Source organism: Triturus cristatus, chromosome 6, assembly GCF_964204655.1.
Source record: "Triturus cristatus chromosome 6, aTriCri1.1, whole genome shotgun sequence".
In the NCBI taxonomy this organism is placed as follows: domain Eukaryota; kingdom Metazoa; phylum Chordata; class Amphibia; order Caudata; family Salamandridae; genus Triturus; species Triturus cristatus.
Genome location: NC_140589.1, coordinates 1,635,937,098 through 1,635,955,005, shown reverse-complemented (window position 1 = coordinate 1,635,955,005; position 17,908 = coordinate 1,635,937,098). Strand labels below are relative to the sequence as shown.

The following is a 17,908-nucleotide window of genomic DNA, read 5'->3' as shown; positions in this document are numbered from 1 at the left end:
CTAATAATCCCAAAGAACAGGAAATGTATTCCAAAATTAGGTGGAAACCCATAGGAGTACATTTGCGTGGACATACTTTTTTGCATCAATTTGCGAGATGCTAAGATCTTTTACCACAAATACCTATATGTTACTAGCATGTACAAACCCTGGATGTCAGTAACAATACAAATGCCTATTCCAGTCAGCTCCTTCCTTAATACTGAACCAGGAGGTTTTGTGGGGTTTTGTTTTGGAGCCTATTCAGGTTTTTAAACAATGTGTTAGATTTGCCGTCAGCTGGGTTAGGCGGGAAACATGGCGGCAGCTAGGTAGCTGTCGCAGCACTCCATTCTGAGTTTCCTGTTCGTGCGCTAACAGCTAGAATATGCAAAGTCACTTACGCGGTATGACGGACCTGTAGATACGCCGCTCTGCAATAATACCTGGATGTCAGATGTGTGGAGACGGGAGGTGTCGAGACATTGCCATTGCCATTGCCGTAGTTGGAGACATCAGTCCGCGGGTTGATTCCCGCGAAGTTGCTGCCGCTCTGACTGCTGGATTTGCTCCTCCCTCCAGGCTTGGCTCGGCTACGGCGGACGAGAGGGCAGGGATCTTGGTTGATTGCCGAGTTCCGAGGCAGGCCGTTCTCGGCTTGCAACTGTGGCATCTGGCTGCGCTGGAGCTCCGTCGAGGAAGGAAGGCTCGTAGCCTTCTCCAGGGGCCTCGCAGGGAGGAATTCCACATTTCATCTGAGTTCGGTAGGAGGGGTAGGGGGAGAGTGGGGGGGGGGCAAACCCACAAAAGATTTATGGAGAGGTGAGAGGGCTCAGGCTCAGGCGGAGTTCTCTGAGGTAGCAGAACCGTTACAAGGTTGTTCTGGCAGGATAAGAGACCCAGAGGAACCTGTGCCTGTGCCTGTTTGTTTGGGCGTCTCTGTCAATAGCCCTGTTTCCGGGCTGCCCCCCGTGCACGATACTGTTGAAACTAATATAACTGTTGAATCAACTGTTGAATCAACTGAGGGAGATCAGATACTATCATCTTCTGAAGGGTTATCGAAGCCATATCGGACCGCTCAGGCTGTTCAGGCCACTCAAGGGTCCTTCTTAAAGACAAGAGTCTCCTCTTATCTTTCGGGTGAGGTTAAGGCGAAACGCGCTTTTACTAATAAAGCAGCAAAAAATCCTAAGACTGCCAGAAACATCAAGGCAGTTAAGAATATAGCCAAGAATATAGAGTCTAGGATAACGCCGTCCTTGCGGTCTTATTTTAAGGCTATCCCGCAGGTTCTGCGCCTTCCCGATCAGCAACTATTTGAAAGTACCTCTTCCACGATGGCGTCACAGAACTATTTTGAGTCTTCTTTAGCTACAGGTACAGACCCGGTTATTTCTTCGGGGTCAGTAGCGGGGCCAGTTCCGGCTAAAACAAACGCGTCGTTGCTCCAGGTTGAGAGTATTGATACAAATGCAGAGGGGGATGTTGAGGCTACGGATAACATCGGTAGTCTCTCAGTCCTTCCCACCCAAGGTTCCACCCCCCCTGTTAAGAGTCCTAGTGCTCCGGGTCAATCGGATTCTTTATTACAAGGCCAAATGGATCGCCCATGCTCCATAGAGTCTTCGACCCTCTTGTTATCCCCAAAACATCTGGCTATGAAGCCCTTATCAACGGTTTCCAATTTCGGGTTTTCATTAACAGGGTCATCTCATAGTAGCAACTTACCACAAGAGGATGGTCAAAGGGATATAACCTCTGCCCCAGATACATGCTCAGCTGGTGGGGTTGATCCATCTTTGGCCTCTTATCTCCAGTCGATGTTTTCATCCCTATCAGCAGACATCAAAAATGGCTTCGAGGCCTCATCAGCTATCCAGTCTGAAATTCGGAACTACTGCGAATCTCTAGATAGTAAACTAGTTAACCTCGCGACAAGAACAGAAAGATTGGAGGATAACATGACTGTTATGTCTTTGCATTTGGACGAAACCAAACTGGATATCAATAAGCTCAAAAGGGAGGATCTGATGCTGGCTGAGAGGATGGAGTCTTTGGAGAATAATGCACGCCGCAATAACCTTCGTATTCTTGACATTCCGGAAGGTAGTGAGGGGTCAGATATTAAGCAATATATCACTCAGTTGCTAAAAGACTCTTTGAGATTAGATCAGTCGGTTGAGGATCTATCTGTTGACATCCAGCGCATTCACAGAGACACCTTCAGGAGAAACCCTCAAAGGGAAAAACCAAGAAAAATATTAGTGAACTTCCGTACTTATACTTTGAAGGAATCTATCTTGGGTTTGGCCCTAAAGCAGAAGTCATTGAGTGGGAAGGGGTTTAACTTCCAAGTTAGATCAGACCTCTCAAGGGCCACATTGGATAAGCAGTGGGAGTTCGGGAGGAGGTTGGAGGCATTTAGGAGTCTTGGTGCGGTGGCTCAGCTAGCATTTCCAGCCACCCTGAAGGTTATGCATAATAATACTATGCACAACATTCGATCAGTGCAGGCGGCTGATGAACTCCTAGCTTCTCTGGGGAAGAGCAGAGAGAAGAATAAGGATAACGGGGGCTCTAATTAGGTGCAGTTGAGAGTGATGTAGAGTACCGTTTTTTTTTTAAAAAGAGTAGAGAAGGAAGGAAGAAGGAGAAAAAAAAGGGGAAAAGAAAAAAAAAATCAAGCGAAAAGGAAAAAAAAGGGGGTTTTGGGGGCACGGAAGGATCTATAATACACTGCTTTTCCTACTTTTCTTTTTTCCATTTCTTTCTCTCCTCTCTCATATCTTGTGGGCGTATTTGTAAATGTAATAGTAAAGACAGTAAAGATAGTAAAGACAGTAAAGATAGATTAAAACAGGACAGGAGCTCAGTAGGAGTGCTATCTACTGGAATTTCCAGATAGATAAAGTAAGGGTTTCCCATGGGGAGGGGGGAGGTCTGGGTGGGCACGGGGGGGTGGTGCAAGTAAAAATTTCTAAAAAGTCCTCTTTTTTTGCCCGTTGTTACATTCTTTGGGTATGGAGAATCATGATTCTGCAAGAGAAAGTTAGTATTATTAGTATCGCTAGCATAGGTTTTTCTTTTTGTAGCTATGGGGTGAATACCTGGTTGGGGGGTGGAACTTGTCTCTATGGATAAGCTTAGAGTTCTTTCATGGAACATTAATGGCCTTCGCTCTAGCCCAAGAAAATGGAAGATTATGCAGTATCTCCGAGATTTTGATGCTCAAGTATTGATATTACAAGAGACGCATCTTACGGAAAAAGAGATGCTTTCTTTAGTTAAAAAAAATAGATGGGTCGATTTTTGTGTATCTACTACACAAAACTCTAATAATAGAGGGGTCGTGATTATCTTTAAAAAATCATTAAAAGCCAGGTTAGTTGAAAAACTTGTTGATTCAAGTGGGAGGTGGATTATTGTTTCTGTAATTATAGCTGGGGTCCGAGTTACCATAGTAGGCTATTATGGGCCTAACCAGGATGACCCATCAGTTCTAAGTACCGTCTTCTCCCATCTTCTTCTTTATCCAGAACCGATCATCCTGGCTGGAGACTTTAATGTGGTCTTAGACCCTCTTCTTGATAAATCTTCATCTAATAGACCTATATCTTCATCTAAAACTAGGTCTCTTTTACTTGAAAAAATGAAAGAGTTCGGATATGTGGACGTATGGAGGCTTAAGTCTGGTCTAAGACAGGGCGTCTCATTTCGGAACTACAAATATCAACACCAGTCGAGGATAGACTTAGCATTGGTCAGTCAGGAATTAGTTAAACTGGTGCAAAAGGTCTACTATCTCCCCTTTCATCTCTCTGACCATGCTGCTCTATGCCTTGAGCTGGTTGGGCTGTCGGAAACCACTGCCACTGCCAGAACATGGTCGTTTGACCGCTCGTTCCTTAATGTTCCAGATGATATTTCTTTTTTAAGAACTGAAACGCAGTATTTTTTTGAAAACAACACTGGCTCAGCTTCGTCCGGCTCTGTATGGGACGCATTTAAGGCTTTTTTGCGTGGCCTAATTACCAACAAGGTCTCATATAAAAGGAAAACTTATAGAGACACGGTCATCTCGTTGGAAGCAGATTTAGCTATGGTTCAGGATAATATCTTGTTACATCCTGTCGCTCCTCCAGAAATATTAGAAGAATGGCAAAATAAAATACTTACATTAAAGGGGGAACTGGGTTCCATACTGAACTTACGAGTTCTTCAGAGATGGGAGGCCAGTAAGATGGCCCACTTTGAATACGGGGAAAGTGCGGGAAAGCTTTTGGCTTGGAAAGCAAAAACGGATCGTATTAGAAATAATATTGATCAAATTTCGGCAGAAGGTACGGTCCACTCAGCGGATAATGATATCAGAAATGCCTTCCGTGATTATTTTATTTTTTGATAAACAAATTTTTATTGTGTTGTGCGGCATAAAGAACAGTATCAAGAATGATATACAGCAGTGCATTGAACAAGGCATTAGTAACTTCAATCGGGGAAGCATCAATAAACAATTGCAAAGACCCTCCCACCCTCCCCCATCCTCTGTCCCCACCCTCTGCGCCCCCACCCTTCAAACCAGGCCCCCCAGCCATTTCCCCCATATCTTGCGGAATTTTTTGGGGCAGCCCCGTGCAGCATATAACGACCGCTCCTGGGCCGCACACCAATCCACCCCTCTACTCCAGGTAGCCACTCTAGGCGGGTCCGGCCGTGACCACACTGCCGCTATATCTCTCTTAGCCACCATAAGGGCAGTGGCGAGGAAGTACTTCTCGTTACGGGACCCGTCTATCCCGTCCATGATGCCCAGCAGGGCCATTCTAGGCTCGTGGGGAACCTCCCAACCCAGGACCTCCGCTAGCTCGGCTTCGATCGCTGCCCAGTAGTCCTCTAGACGGGAACAAGACCACACCATGTGGAAAAAATCCGCCGGAGCCACCCCACAACGAGTGCAGGAGGCGTCCACGCGGAGGCCCGCCCGATACAGGCGGTCCGGAGTCAGATAGGCAGTGTGGAGGTAATAGATTTGGATGAGCCGCAGCCTAGCGGAGGTGGTAAGCGACCGAGGGCCCATAACGGCGTCCCTCCAGTCCGCCTCATCCAGGGGTCCCACCCAGGCCTCCCATCGCTGTTTGAGCCCGCTCCAGTCCACCGGGGTATTGTTAATCAGGGATTTATAAATGCGGGATATACCCCCCTTCCCCAGATACCCCAACATCACCTGAGCCTCAGGTGGGCTATGGGAAGGCAGTCTGGAGTCTAGAGGGACGTGAGCCCGGACCGCGTGGCGCAATTGAAGGTAGCGGTAGAATTGGGAGGGCTGCAGCGAGAAGCGGGTCTGAAGCTCCTGGAAGGAACACATGCGGCTCCCACGCCATAAATCGCCCAGACAAGAGATACCAAGAAGATCCCACTGCCGAAAGCCCGCTAGTCCCACCACCTCCCGCAGCCATGTCCCGTGCCAAAGCGGAGTGAGTTGCGTGGACGTCCCCGACCATCTAGTGTGCCGCAGGGCCGCGCGCCACGCGAGAAAGGGAGCCCGCACGACGTCGGGGAGTGACAGGGGGACCGTTGTGCCATAGAGCATGTTTTGGATGGAGGAGAACCCGAGGCAGTGCACCTCGAGTCGATAAGCCGGGTCGCCCCAGCCCCCCGAGAACCAGTCATGGATCACCAATAGCTGGGTGGCCAGATAATAAAGGTAGAGGTTAGTCATGCTCAGGCCGCCGTCATAGGAGGGGACCCTGCATCGATCCAAGGCCAGCCGAGGTCTACCGCCGCCCCAGAGGAATTTGGTCACCATTTTATCCAGTTCTCGGAACCACGGGCGCGGAAAAGGGCATGGAGTGTTTTGTAGCATGTAAAGAAACTTGGGGAGGATCATCATCTTGTATAGAGCGACTCTCCCTAGCGGATTCAATGGGAGGGACTGCCACCGGAGCATATCTGATCTGGTTTTGTTGACTACTGGAGCCACATTGAGGGCCCAGCAGAGTTCCGGAAGGAGGGTGACCCAAATCCCCAGGTACTTAAAGGAGAGTCTCCGGAGGGGAATATCCGATTGCCAGTCGAAACATTCCCGCGACGGGTGTAGCGGGACTAGAACGGATTTTTTGGGGTTCAGATGAAGACCCGACGCTTGGCCGAACCGATGGAGGATCCGGCGGACCTGGGGTCCCGAGGTCGCTGGATCCGAAAGATAGAGGAGGACATCGTCCCCGTATAGGGCGATCTTGTCGGGGGCCACATCTGGCCATTCCCATCCGCGAAGAACGGGATCCGCGCGAATCAGCACCGCCAGGGGTCCCATCGCCAGAGCGAAAAGGAGGGGCGAGAGCGGACATCCCTGGCGCGTCCCCCGACCTATGGGAAACGGGCGAGATAGAGCCCCATTGACCAACACACGGGCCCGCGGGTGCGCATATAGGACCATTACCATGGCACGGAACTGGGGACCGAAGCCCATACGCTCCAGGACGTCACCTAAGTACGCCCATCCCACGGAATCGAAGGCCTTTTCAAAGTCGACCAAGAGGAGGGCCAGATAGGGGGAAAGGCGGCCGCGGTGCACCATCGCGAGGTGGAGGCGCCGCAGGCAGTGTCTGGTCCCCCGCTCCGGCATAAAGCCACATTGATCCGGGTGGACCAGGGAGGCGAGCGATGGGCGTAACCGCTGCACCAGGACCGTGGCATAGATTTTGAGTTCGGTGTTAATAAGGGATATCGGCCGGTAGTCGGAGCAGGACCGCGAGGGAGGCTGTGTCTTGGGGAGGGCAACTATGGTTGCTGTGTCCGTTTCGGGCCGGAACGAACCCGTCTCCACCACGGCCGCAAAGAGGTCCCGAAGCCTCGGGGCCAGAGTCTCACGATAGTGAGCGTAGTACTCCTGGGGGAACCCGTCGGGTCCCGGGGTCTTCCCAGGTGCCAGGCGGCCGATCGCCCCTTCAATCTCCTGCAGCTCGATCGGCGAATCAAGGGCCTCAGAAACCTCAGGCTGCAGCTGCGCAAGCGTCGCCCCGCTTGTCCCCAGCAACTCCTCTAGGGAGAGCGTGGACGGCCGGAGACGGTACAGTTGGGAATAATAGTCAGCGAACGCCTGGGCTATCGCCACCGAGGCCGTGTGGACGCCACCCGCAGGGTCCGCGATGGCTGGAATGATCCTGCCCGCCCGGGGATAGGTCGCCAGGTGGTGGAGAAGAGTGCCGTTTTTGTCTCCCCAACCGTACACCCGGGCCACCGAGGAGCGCCATAGAATCTTCGCCGCCTCCAGGGAGTGTAGGCGAATCTCTTCCCGCAGGAAGGCCAAGCGACGAGACCGTGCGGCATCATCTAAGTCCCCCAGACTACGCTCCAGTTCCAAGGCTTGGGCCTCGCAGTCCGCGAGCTTCTGGGATTGAGCCCGCCGTTGGCGTTGCAGATGCCCTTTAGCGGCGCCCCGAACAGTCGCCTTGCCGGCCTCCCACAGGACGGCAGGGGAGATGACAGAGCCCTCATTATGAGAGTAATAGTCGGCTATCTCGCCCCCGACCGCCTTCCGAAAAGCCTTGTCGTGGAGGAACCAGGCGTTCAAACGCCACATCGGACGGGCAGAGAGGGGGGGGGGGCCGAGAGCGAGGAGCACTGGAGAGTGGTCCGAAAGGCCCCTCGGGAGAATGCGTACGTCCCGCACCCCCACGCAATCGGTGGAGGGTACGAAGATGAGGTCGATCCGAGCATGGGAGTGATGGGCCGCCGACGTGTGGGTGTATTGGCGCGTCTGCGGGTGCCAGATCCTCCAGACATCGCAGAGGCCCTGTGATTCCGCCCAAGAGGAGAGCTGTTTTGCACGGGCGACGCGGGTCAAGGAGACCGGACCCGTCGAGTCCAGGTGGGGCGAGTAGACAGCGTTGAAGTCCCCGCCGAGAATGAGGGCACCCGCAGAGAGTGTCGGGAGGATACCCGCTGCGTGGGAGAGGGCCGACGGCAGGAGGGACGGCGCCGCGTAGAGGGACATCAGGGTAAGGGGTCGCCCCTCCAGAGTGCCACATACCACCACTTCCATACCCTGGGGGTCCAAAAGCACCCGGGTCAGGACAAAGGGGAAGGACTTGCGAAGCAAAATGGCCACCCCCCGGGATCCCCGTGCAAAACCTGAATGCCATAGCCTGTCATAACCGTAACGGCCAAGGAAGGGGCAGTTGTTACCCAACAGGTGAGTCTCCTGGAGGAGGAGCACATCGATCTCTGCACGTTGTGCATATTTGAGGACCGCCATGCGTTTGAAACGGTCCAAAAGACCATTGACGTTCCAGGAAAGTATGCGCATGGCGGCCCTAGGGACAGGTGGGTCATCCATAGTCGAGGACAGAAGAGGGGGCCAGTGGAGGCGCGTCTGAGCAGGCTCCTAGAGAGGAAGGACAGCGGAGCATCGGGTGAGAGAGCAGGACAAACAGTACATGATACCTTAGCACAACAAATAAGGGGGAGTCATCCCCCACCAACAAAATCTCCCCAACGAGGAAGAAACAACCCCAACCCCCCTCCCCCCACCCTATACTTCGAAAACGGAAGCATCTGTCGCCCGAACCAAATGGAAGAACCACCAAGCTAAAACGCTTGGGCTTGAGCGCTAGTGGACCCCTGATACATCAAAAGTCAAGCCTGATTGACCTGCCCTGGCCAAGAGCAACACTGACAGCGGAGCATTCCACCCCCCCGCCCAGGCACCTCCCACCCCCCCCTCCCCAAAAAGAGGCAAAGAAAGTCAAATGTTAGGGCTGCAAGAGAGGTCCGAAGTGTCCACCAACTCGGCCGGGTGGGTTGCAGGGCCTGTGAGCCGGGGCGACGCGGCCCGCCGCCCATCCGCCACGGGACTGGCGTGTGCGGCCGAGGAGGCAGAGGAGGTTCTCGATCCCCGGCGTGGCCGTCCCCCAGGGCGCGTGGTGATCGCCTCCCCCGTTGTGCGCTCCCGGGGTAATGTGCGATGCCGCCGACGGGTCTTCGATGTCCGGGGTCTCCCCCGTCTCCCCCGCGCACCCGGAGGCGATCCGCGCCCAGAGCGCTGCAGGGGGTGCTCCTCCGTCAACCAGGTCCAGGCCGCCCGCGGGGTATCGAAGAAAAGAGTCTTTTGCTGGAAGACGACCCGGAGGCGGGCCGGGAACTGGAGCTGGTATTGGAGTCCCAGGGAGCGCAGCTTTTGTTTCACTTCAGTGTAGGAGCGACGCAGCTCTTGGACTTCGCGGGTGTAGTCCGGGAATACCATGATTTTGTGGTTCTGGTAGTGGAGGGCATCCGTGCGCCGGGCTTCGCGGAGAATGGCATCTCGGTCACGGAAATTTAAGAGCTTGAGGATGAACGGCCGGGGTGGTGCCCCGGGGGGCCTGGGGGCCAGGGAGCGGTGGGCCCTCTCCACCACGAACGAAGCCGACAGGCTGTCCTCCGGCATCCAGGACCGGAACCAGCGCTCCATGAAGTCGTCCGCCCGGCCCGATTCAACTCCCTCCGGGAATCCCACTAAGCGCAGGTTGCTGCGCCGAGCGCGGTTTTCTGCATCCTCGACCCGGCGGTGTAACTCCTTAGAGTGGGTGGTCAGCTCCCGAACCTGATCTTGTAGATGGCGGATGTCATCCTCAGCCGTGGATATCCGGGACTCGGTTTCCGAAATGCGGGCGGTGGCATTCCTCAGATCCTGCCGGAGAAGAGCGACGTCCACTTTGACTTCTCCCACCATGCCCTCGAGTGAGGCGCAGGACGAGTTGATGGCCTGCAGGATGGCAGCCAGGTCTGCAGCGGGGGCCGGGACCTGTTCGCCCGTGGGGCCGGGCCCCTTGTCGGAGGTCGTGAATTTGTCCATCCTGGTTTGGGTGGCCCCGGACGCCGGCTTGGCGGCCCTGTCCTTACCCATTTCTGGGGCGGCCGTCAGCGGAGGAGGGCAACGGGCTGGCCTGCGGGACTGCAACGGGCGGTCAGGCTGTCGCGGGACCAGCAGGAGGCCCGGCCGGGAGGTCCCGCGGTTGGAAACGGCTGGGTAGCACCAGCCTTAACGGTCAAGCCCCGCCGGGCATCTCATCGGGACTGCCCGTCCAACCCCTGGTCGCAGGGGCGCCCGCAAGCTCCCCTCAACAAAGCGAGGTCCAGCAATGTAGGTCCCAGTTCCAGGCCACCGGTCCGCCACTCGGGGGCCCCCCAGCCGGTAGTCGCAAGGTCCCAACCTCCGTCGCAGCCCACCTCTCCAAGGGGACAGTTCGCCAGTTCAGTCTCACCGCGGTCCCCAGGGGGGGGCACGGTGCCACTCGTCGGGGTCCTCAGCCGGGGGCCCAAGCGATGGAGAGGGGGGGGAGAGGGGGGACAGCACACACACCCCCCGGCTGCCGATATGCGGCCTGAATCAGGGAAGGCCCCCCCCGCACCCGGAGTCCGCAATCAGTCTTGGGCCGACGGAGCCGGTTCCGCGCTGCAGCCAGGAGGAGAAGGGAGGGAGAAGGGGGGGGGGGGGGGGCTGGGGGCCCGGGCCCCCCGGCCGCCGACACACGGCCCGATGGGGGGGGACTCCCCTTCACCGCCAACCCCACAGTTGCCCCGGTGAAGCGGTCGCTGCCAGCCGCACTCACCGCCTGATCTGCCGCTCTGCGCCGCCTGGGGGGGTCCGTCTCAGCACTCCCGGGGCTCCGGAAAGCATCAGCGGAGCAGGGCAGCACCCGGCCAGCACCAGCAGCACCCGCGGCAGCCCCGCGGCCGCCGCGTCTTCAGCCTCAGCAGGATCAGGCCTGCGCCCCTCGTGGGCGCCGCGGGCTAAATTTCCCAGCTCGCCCGAGCCGCGGCTCCACAGCCGCCACTTTCCGCCGTCGGTCCGGTTCTGCGACGGCTGGGCAGGCTCCCAATGCCCGCAGCGTCCCAGGATTCGGTGTGGGGCAGCAGGGCAGCTTCACAGGCCCCCGCACTTCGAGCGAGCCGGCCAGGGCAGTCCAGGAGAGGAGTCAGCAGGATTTGCAGGGACCGATGCCGGGAGCCTCAGTGAAAGGCTTCCATGACGGTCAGGCGCCACCTAGCGCTCCCTCCGTGATTATTTTAAGAACATATATCATGAGGATAAGAGCATCGATGCACGACAAGTTGAGGATTGGCTGAGTGGAGTATCTCTTCCCTCTCTTTCTCCTGTTCAGAAAGTTGCCTTGGATAGACCTATTACAAAAGAAGAGGTAACTGGAGCTATCTTAGGTAGTAAGAAGGGCAAGGCATCAGGTCCGGATGGCCTCCCTTCGGAGGTTTATCAGGTTTTATTACCAACAATAGTTCCCTTCTTAACTCAGCTGTTTAATCAGATCTTTTTGGAGGGGGTGTATCCTCCTGAATCTTGGAACGAAGCCTCTATTACTTTGATATTAAAACCTGGTAAACAGGCTGATAGCTGTGGGTCATATAGACCAATTTCTATTCTAAATTCAGATTACAAGCTTTTTTAATCTGTCCTAGCTAAAAGGTTGGGAGAGGTGGCACCCTGTATTCTACATCAGGATCAGCGGGGCTTTGTGAAGAGTCGCCAGCTCTTTGAGTTGACCTATGATCTGATGGGTGCTATCGACATGGCGACTACGGACTCCTTGCCCTTAGCTGTTATCACGTTGGATGCCGCCAAGGCCTTCGACAGGGTGAATTGGACATTCCTGTCGGGGGTCTTGGCGAAGTTCAATATTGGTGAGGGTTTCCGTGGAGCGGTCGGTTTGCTGTATCGGAATCCAACAGCTTCTGTATTAGTCAATGGTGAATTGTCAGATCCCTTTAATATCACTCGGGGTACCAGGCAGGGCTGCCCACTCTCCCCTCTCCTATTTGATTTATACATCGAGCCCTTTGCCCAACGATTGAGGGATGATGTTAATATCAAGCCCTTTATCTATAGAGGATGGGAGAGGAAGGTAGCCCTGTATGCGGATGACATTCTCATTTTTTCTTCTGACTTGAGTACAGCATTACCCGCGATAATTGCACAGGCCAATGACTATGGTGAGATGTCAGGATACCAGATTAATGCATCCAAAACAGAGATGATGATATGGAATGAGGCTGAGCCAGTGGTAGGGGTCCAGCCCAACTGTTCCATGCGGTATCTCGGACTTACCATCGTTAGAGATATAGACAAAATTGTACCGCTGAATCTAGACATAGTGACAAGAGATTGTAGAAAGCTTATGAGGTCGTGGTCTTCGCTCTCCCTTTCCATCTTGGGTAGAGCTAATTTGGTAAAGATGTTTATTTTACCTAAAATTTCTTTTCTGTTCAACAGTATTCCATTGTACTTTGAACCTTCTATTTTACAAAAACTGCAAGGTTATATTAGTTTGTTTATTTGGAACGAGCATTCACCTCGGCTAGCATGGAAAAAGATTAGACGCCGCAGAGAAAAGGGGGGATTAGCAGCACCTGATTTACAGCTATATGCTTGGGCTTTCCAACTTTCCCATGCCAGGATGCTGCTTAAGATGCCAACAAATGTGGGTATAGGAAGCATGTTTGCTGCATTATTGAGAGGAGGGGGAGTAGACCAGAATGTTTTTTTGTTTACATTTGGGGATCCCAAGTTTTTTTAAAAGATTAAGTTGAAGATTTTGTTGGGTTTCATAAGAACATGGGTCAAAATAAGAGGTGCAATAAAGATGGGTTATTTCTCAGGTAGGTCACCATTATGGAACTCTCCCGGTTCCCCGGTGTGGCTTCTTGACAGCTTGGCAGCACCTCTGAGAGAGGCGGGTCTGGAAATTTGGGGAGATCTTTTTTTTGATGGAGTTTTGCTATCTTGGGACCACATACTAGCTAGAGTGGGGTTAGGTCTCTCTAAATTTAAATATCTACAGATAGCAAGTTGGGCCCGTATGCAGAGCTCTGTCAGAGGTAGGTTCGAAATAGGTGGTGAGAGTAGTATAGTGACCTTGTTGATGGATAGACCCCCTGCACCTAAAGAGATTTCGTTTTGGTACAACTTGTTACTAGATGAAGTTGATGGGGAGTTTGCCTTACCTGAGACATTATGGAGTTCCTCTTTCCCAGGGGAAGACCTTGAGAACATCTGGTATTCCTCTTGTAAAATCTTATGGGATACGGTGAAGCCATCATGGTTATGTAGGACCCACCTTTTTACTTTACACAGGGCTTATTACTCCCCACAGCGGCTATCTAAATTTTCTACTGAATCCACTGTGGCATGCCCTAAATGCGGATTGTTAGCAGCCTCGGATCTACATATGTTTTATGAATAACCACTGGTGTTACCTTTTTGGGATGCTATTAGCACACTGTTGACAACATCTGTGGGACATCAAATTTCAATTAATGCACTGTTCGTAATTTTTGGAACATCACTGGAAGTTCAAGGTTCGGTTAAAAAGCTTTTGTTTTATTGTATCCTACTTGCAAGAAGAGAGATATGTAGGAAATGGAAGGATCCACTGCCTCCCACCTTGCTGGACTGGCGCTTATCAGTATTGCGTACATCAAAAATAGACCTAGTGAGATCGGGTAATCCCGAAAAACGAGACTTTTGGCACCTCCTGAATTGGGCCTAAGTGTGTGCTTGGGTTTTTTTTTTTTTTTCTTTTTTTTTCCCCACATTGTCCGATGATTAACGCTGCTTGGTCTGCTCTCCCTCCTATATATGGATATACCCAGATATGGCTATTTAACAGCAGCAACATTGCCCCTATATGGATTAACATTTCGCGGTGTTTACTCTGGAGAGTTTCTGAACAACACTGAGTGCTATCCTAGTATGTGAGAGCACTACCAGTTTATCTGTGACAGTGTATCGTATCACTTTTTCTCTCCTAGAGTTTCTATGTGACTCTCCAAGGGCAAAATGAGGACGACAAAAAAAAAAAAAAAAAAAAAAAAAAAAAGTTAGATTTGCCGATTACCTTGTTACCTCTTGCCCCTTTGTCTAAGTGTTGCAGTGTTTTGTTATTGTTTTAATTGGCGGTATTGATTTATACAGGGCGTGTGCTCTTTGACTGTACCAGCCTAAATTATTAACAGTTCTCTCTTTACACATAGCATCAATACTCAAGGTACAATAGAGCTTTTTTTTCGTAATAATGTATCCTATGCATTCGTTGCATAGCAGCAATTATGAAATGCCACAATTATACTGTTTATTTTTGTAGACTTTATCCCTTGGCCAGATTTTATAATTTATGTAAATTACTACACACGTAGTAATAATTATATTAGTATAATTAACATGAGACACAATGAAGACCTCTAAATATAAGGTAAACATAGAATGAGAAGAAAAATAAAAAAAAATAGGAACATGGAGTGACTCACTGAGCACATCCTAGAATAAGGACCAGATGTACGTATTATGAAGGTATTTTTCAATCACAAAGCCTGCGATTTGCAAAGCCACGTAGTTTGCGAATGCAAAATACCTTTGTGTAATGTACAAAAGCCATTTTGCAAGTCAGAAACGTTTTCTTCCCAAATCGCAAATAGAAGGCGGTGTAAAGAGGCACTGCTCTCCCATGTGCGAGTCGCAGAGTTATGTATCAATGGTTTGCAGTTGCAGTCGCAAGGTATTTACATTGATTGACTTTACATTTACAGTTATACAGTAATGTCAGGCATGATGCCTGATGAAGGACAACAGAGATGAACAAGATATGATGCTGGACTGTTGCAGGAATATGGATCTGGCAGGGAGTATAGGGGCTCCTCCTGCTGAAGATAATGCTCTGAAATGGGGATGAATACTGTATACTGGGAGCAAAAGTCAATACATATTGACATTAGAGAAAACATTTCTAATTTGTTAGCCATGGTTAAGGAGCTAGACTCAAATTTGTTATGCCAGAACTTAACAACAGAGTGGTCCCTACCATCACCTTACATAGAGTAAACACCCACATGGGAATACCTATTGCCCAAATTACTCAATGTGCCCAACTAGAAGTGTTCCATTCTGTATAAAAAAAATCATACAGGGTATTTGAGGACTCCCAATTCTACTCACTACTCTATAATTTAACTGCCCCCTTCGAACAATAACTTTAAGCTAAAAGTCAATGAACCTTCCAATGGCACAAAGATTTATCTGTCGGCCAAAAATGAATCTGGGCAACATTCTTACCTAGCCACCATTTGCAATCACCTACCATACAGACAATGATAGAAACAACAACTTGAGCTTTGCTTTAATGTGTCACATTCAAAGGTCATCCTCGTCACATCTACCCCCATCACATCTACCTTGTTTTGTGCTCCACCCTAGGTCAAAACCCAGTTGTGCATTCTCCAGTTACTGTAGACTTAGCACTCCATGTCCAATCAAAGCTAAATATAAACACAAAAAGTGTATCAGTCTTCAAGTCCTCTCCCTGGAGAAAATACATAGCCTTGTCACCAAATACTAGGAGGTGAGCTACTGCAACACTATGCACAGCTGCACACTGGTATTATACTGCTATCCTGCTATCTAGGTAATCTAACTGGAGAAAGGGTGTCCTCCAAGCTCTCTTCAGCTATCCCTTGCACAGAGAAGTGCCTTTCTGCCTTCTAGTGGGCAAACTGCATTACATGTTTAGTCTGCTTATCTGCTACATTGAAAAGAGAGCCGTAATGCACCTGACAAGACGCAAGATAATTTTATCAACCACAAAATACAAACATTCCATAGTTAGACCCTTGTGATGTTTAGACCCAAATTCATGAAACTGTCAGACTCCTGAATGCAGAGACTACAGCATCTGGCTCAGGAAGATCCTGAAGAATATTTTTCTTAATGGCTTTAGGACTAGAAATCCTACCCATCATCGACCCTCAACAATGATGCTCATTGCATATAAACTTCAAAAGACCGTTGTAGTGGCACTTTTTCTATCCAAACTTGACTACTGCAACGCGCTCTTTGTGGGAATTGACAAGGCACAGCAGAGGAAGTTGCAATCACTGCAAAACGCTGCTGCCAGACTGCTCATGAACATCCCTAAGGGACGCCCCACATCAGAGGCTATCAGAGCTTTACACTGGCTTCCCGTTCAGCAAAGAGCTAACTTTAAGGCTCTTTGTATAGTACACAAGGCCCTCTATGGAGCAATATCTGGGGAGGTGCGGAAACTTTTTACAATGTACTCTCCAGCCAGAACTCTCAGATCCTCTACGAAGGGCCTCGTGTGTATTCCAAAAATACGCAAGGGAAGATGGACGGGCCGCATGCTGTCATTCTGTGCTGCCAAACTGTGGAATCAGATGCCATCCACATTGCGACTTCAACCTAACCAGATGACGTTTAGGAAGGAGCTGAAAACCTGGTTGTTTTCTCAAATCTAAAGCTTTAGAGTCTCATACTAGTTATCCATGTGTCACAGTCAGCGCCAAGACGCCACGGCATTCGCGCGCTTAATAAGTAATATTTCAAATTGAATCAAATGCTATTTTACGCTACGTGTGCTTTCACACATCTGTAATTTGATTTAAATGTAATCAGTTCCTGTACTCTAAAAGGTGTTCTAGATGTGTATACCAGCCTATCTGTAATTTTGAACTTGTTTCGCACGCACTTATTAATCAAACTAACACTACCCAAAGGTGCTCAAATCGGCTCTCGCCATATGCTGTCCTACAATTCGCAATAGATAAATAATTGTATGAGAGTTGAGTCTGGTGGTGTGCAAGTCATTGTTTCATGGCTTCTGTATGAGTTATGGCTTGAGTAGACAATCATACATGTTTTTTATGTGTTTTCGATTTATTTATTCATGTGTTTTCCTTTTGGATTACATGTAATACATGAAAAAAGAACAAGAATACCCTTCAGTGCAAGGTTACGCTCAATCAGTTGCATACACTTGGTTTTCATCCTGAACAAAACAGTCTATCAGCAGTTCAGCATACTTTATCACATCATGAAATTGTCTATCCACAAAGCTCCCGGGAGGTGCGTGGGGCATACCTACATTTCTTCTAGCCGTATGTTTATGATGGCATTGCATCACTGTTCTTCCTCGATTCAGCTGCCTCCACCATTAAGTATTGCCGTAGGACTGCCGCAGTAGCAGCTAACCATGTATCTCTGACTGCGAGATATATATACCAGATCCTTCACCCATTCTTTACATCTAGGCGACCTGCCCCAGTAGTACATTGCCACTCATCGCTTTGCCAGTAGCAGAGCTAATGCCGTGAACTTTCTGTGGTTTTTAGGGATATTCCATACCCCCACCCCTCAGCAGTGCTAGTTATGGTGTTGGGTCCAGGGTGTCCCCTATCACGGTAGTTTATCAAAGATTTCTCCACAGTAATGATTTATCACTGGGCACCCCCACGCCAGGTAGAAAAAAACTCACCTCTGGTGTGTTACATCTCTGACACCCAGTGTCAGGTGTGAGTCACTGTCTCTGCATACTCATCTGTGAATGTCATCTGTGTAATAAACCTCTGCATTACAAAGCCGAGTCACAAGATGCCCAAGCGTGACTTGGAGACATTTCTTGTGGGACCTAGGTAGTACTGGGCTGGTGGCCGCCTTGTGGACGCACAATGTCGGGCAGAGATCGGTAAGTGCTGAGAAAGGGCAAGTGGGGGCTCTACAAAGTCTCAAAGCAAATATTGGCACAAAAATGGAGTAGGCTTACCTGGATCACCACTCAGCTCGTCCGCACTTGTAGATGGTAATTTCTTCGGTAGTCTTCCTCCAGTCTCTGGTGAGGATTAATGCAAGCTTCTTGGAGCCGTGTCTGAAGCTAGGGATATTGGGGCCCTCTCCCAATGCCCACTTGCAACACGGTGGGCCAGACGAACTGCAGCAAAGCATGAGGCTTAGCTTCAGCCTTGAGAAAATGGACAGCATGCAGCTTCATGTCCTGGAAGCACCACAGGAGGCTGCCCACAAATCACAGCCAGTGTAGACCACATTATATTTACAGGGCAGACGGGCACCAGCCATCTGTCAGTTGGT

The 17,908-nt window shown here is 50.7% G+C and overlaps 1 protein-coding gene across 2 annotated transcripts in view; it reads left to right on the top strand.

Moving 5' to 3' along the window:
* PLEKHH2 (pleckstrin homology, MyTH4 and FERM domain containing H2) overlaps nt 1-17,908 on the top strand; it is a 626,603-nt gene that overhangs the window by 563,590 nt on the left and 45,105 nt on the right. The gene's annotated exons all lie outside the window — the stretch shown is intronic.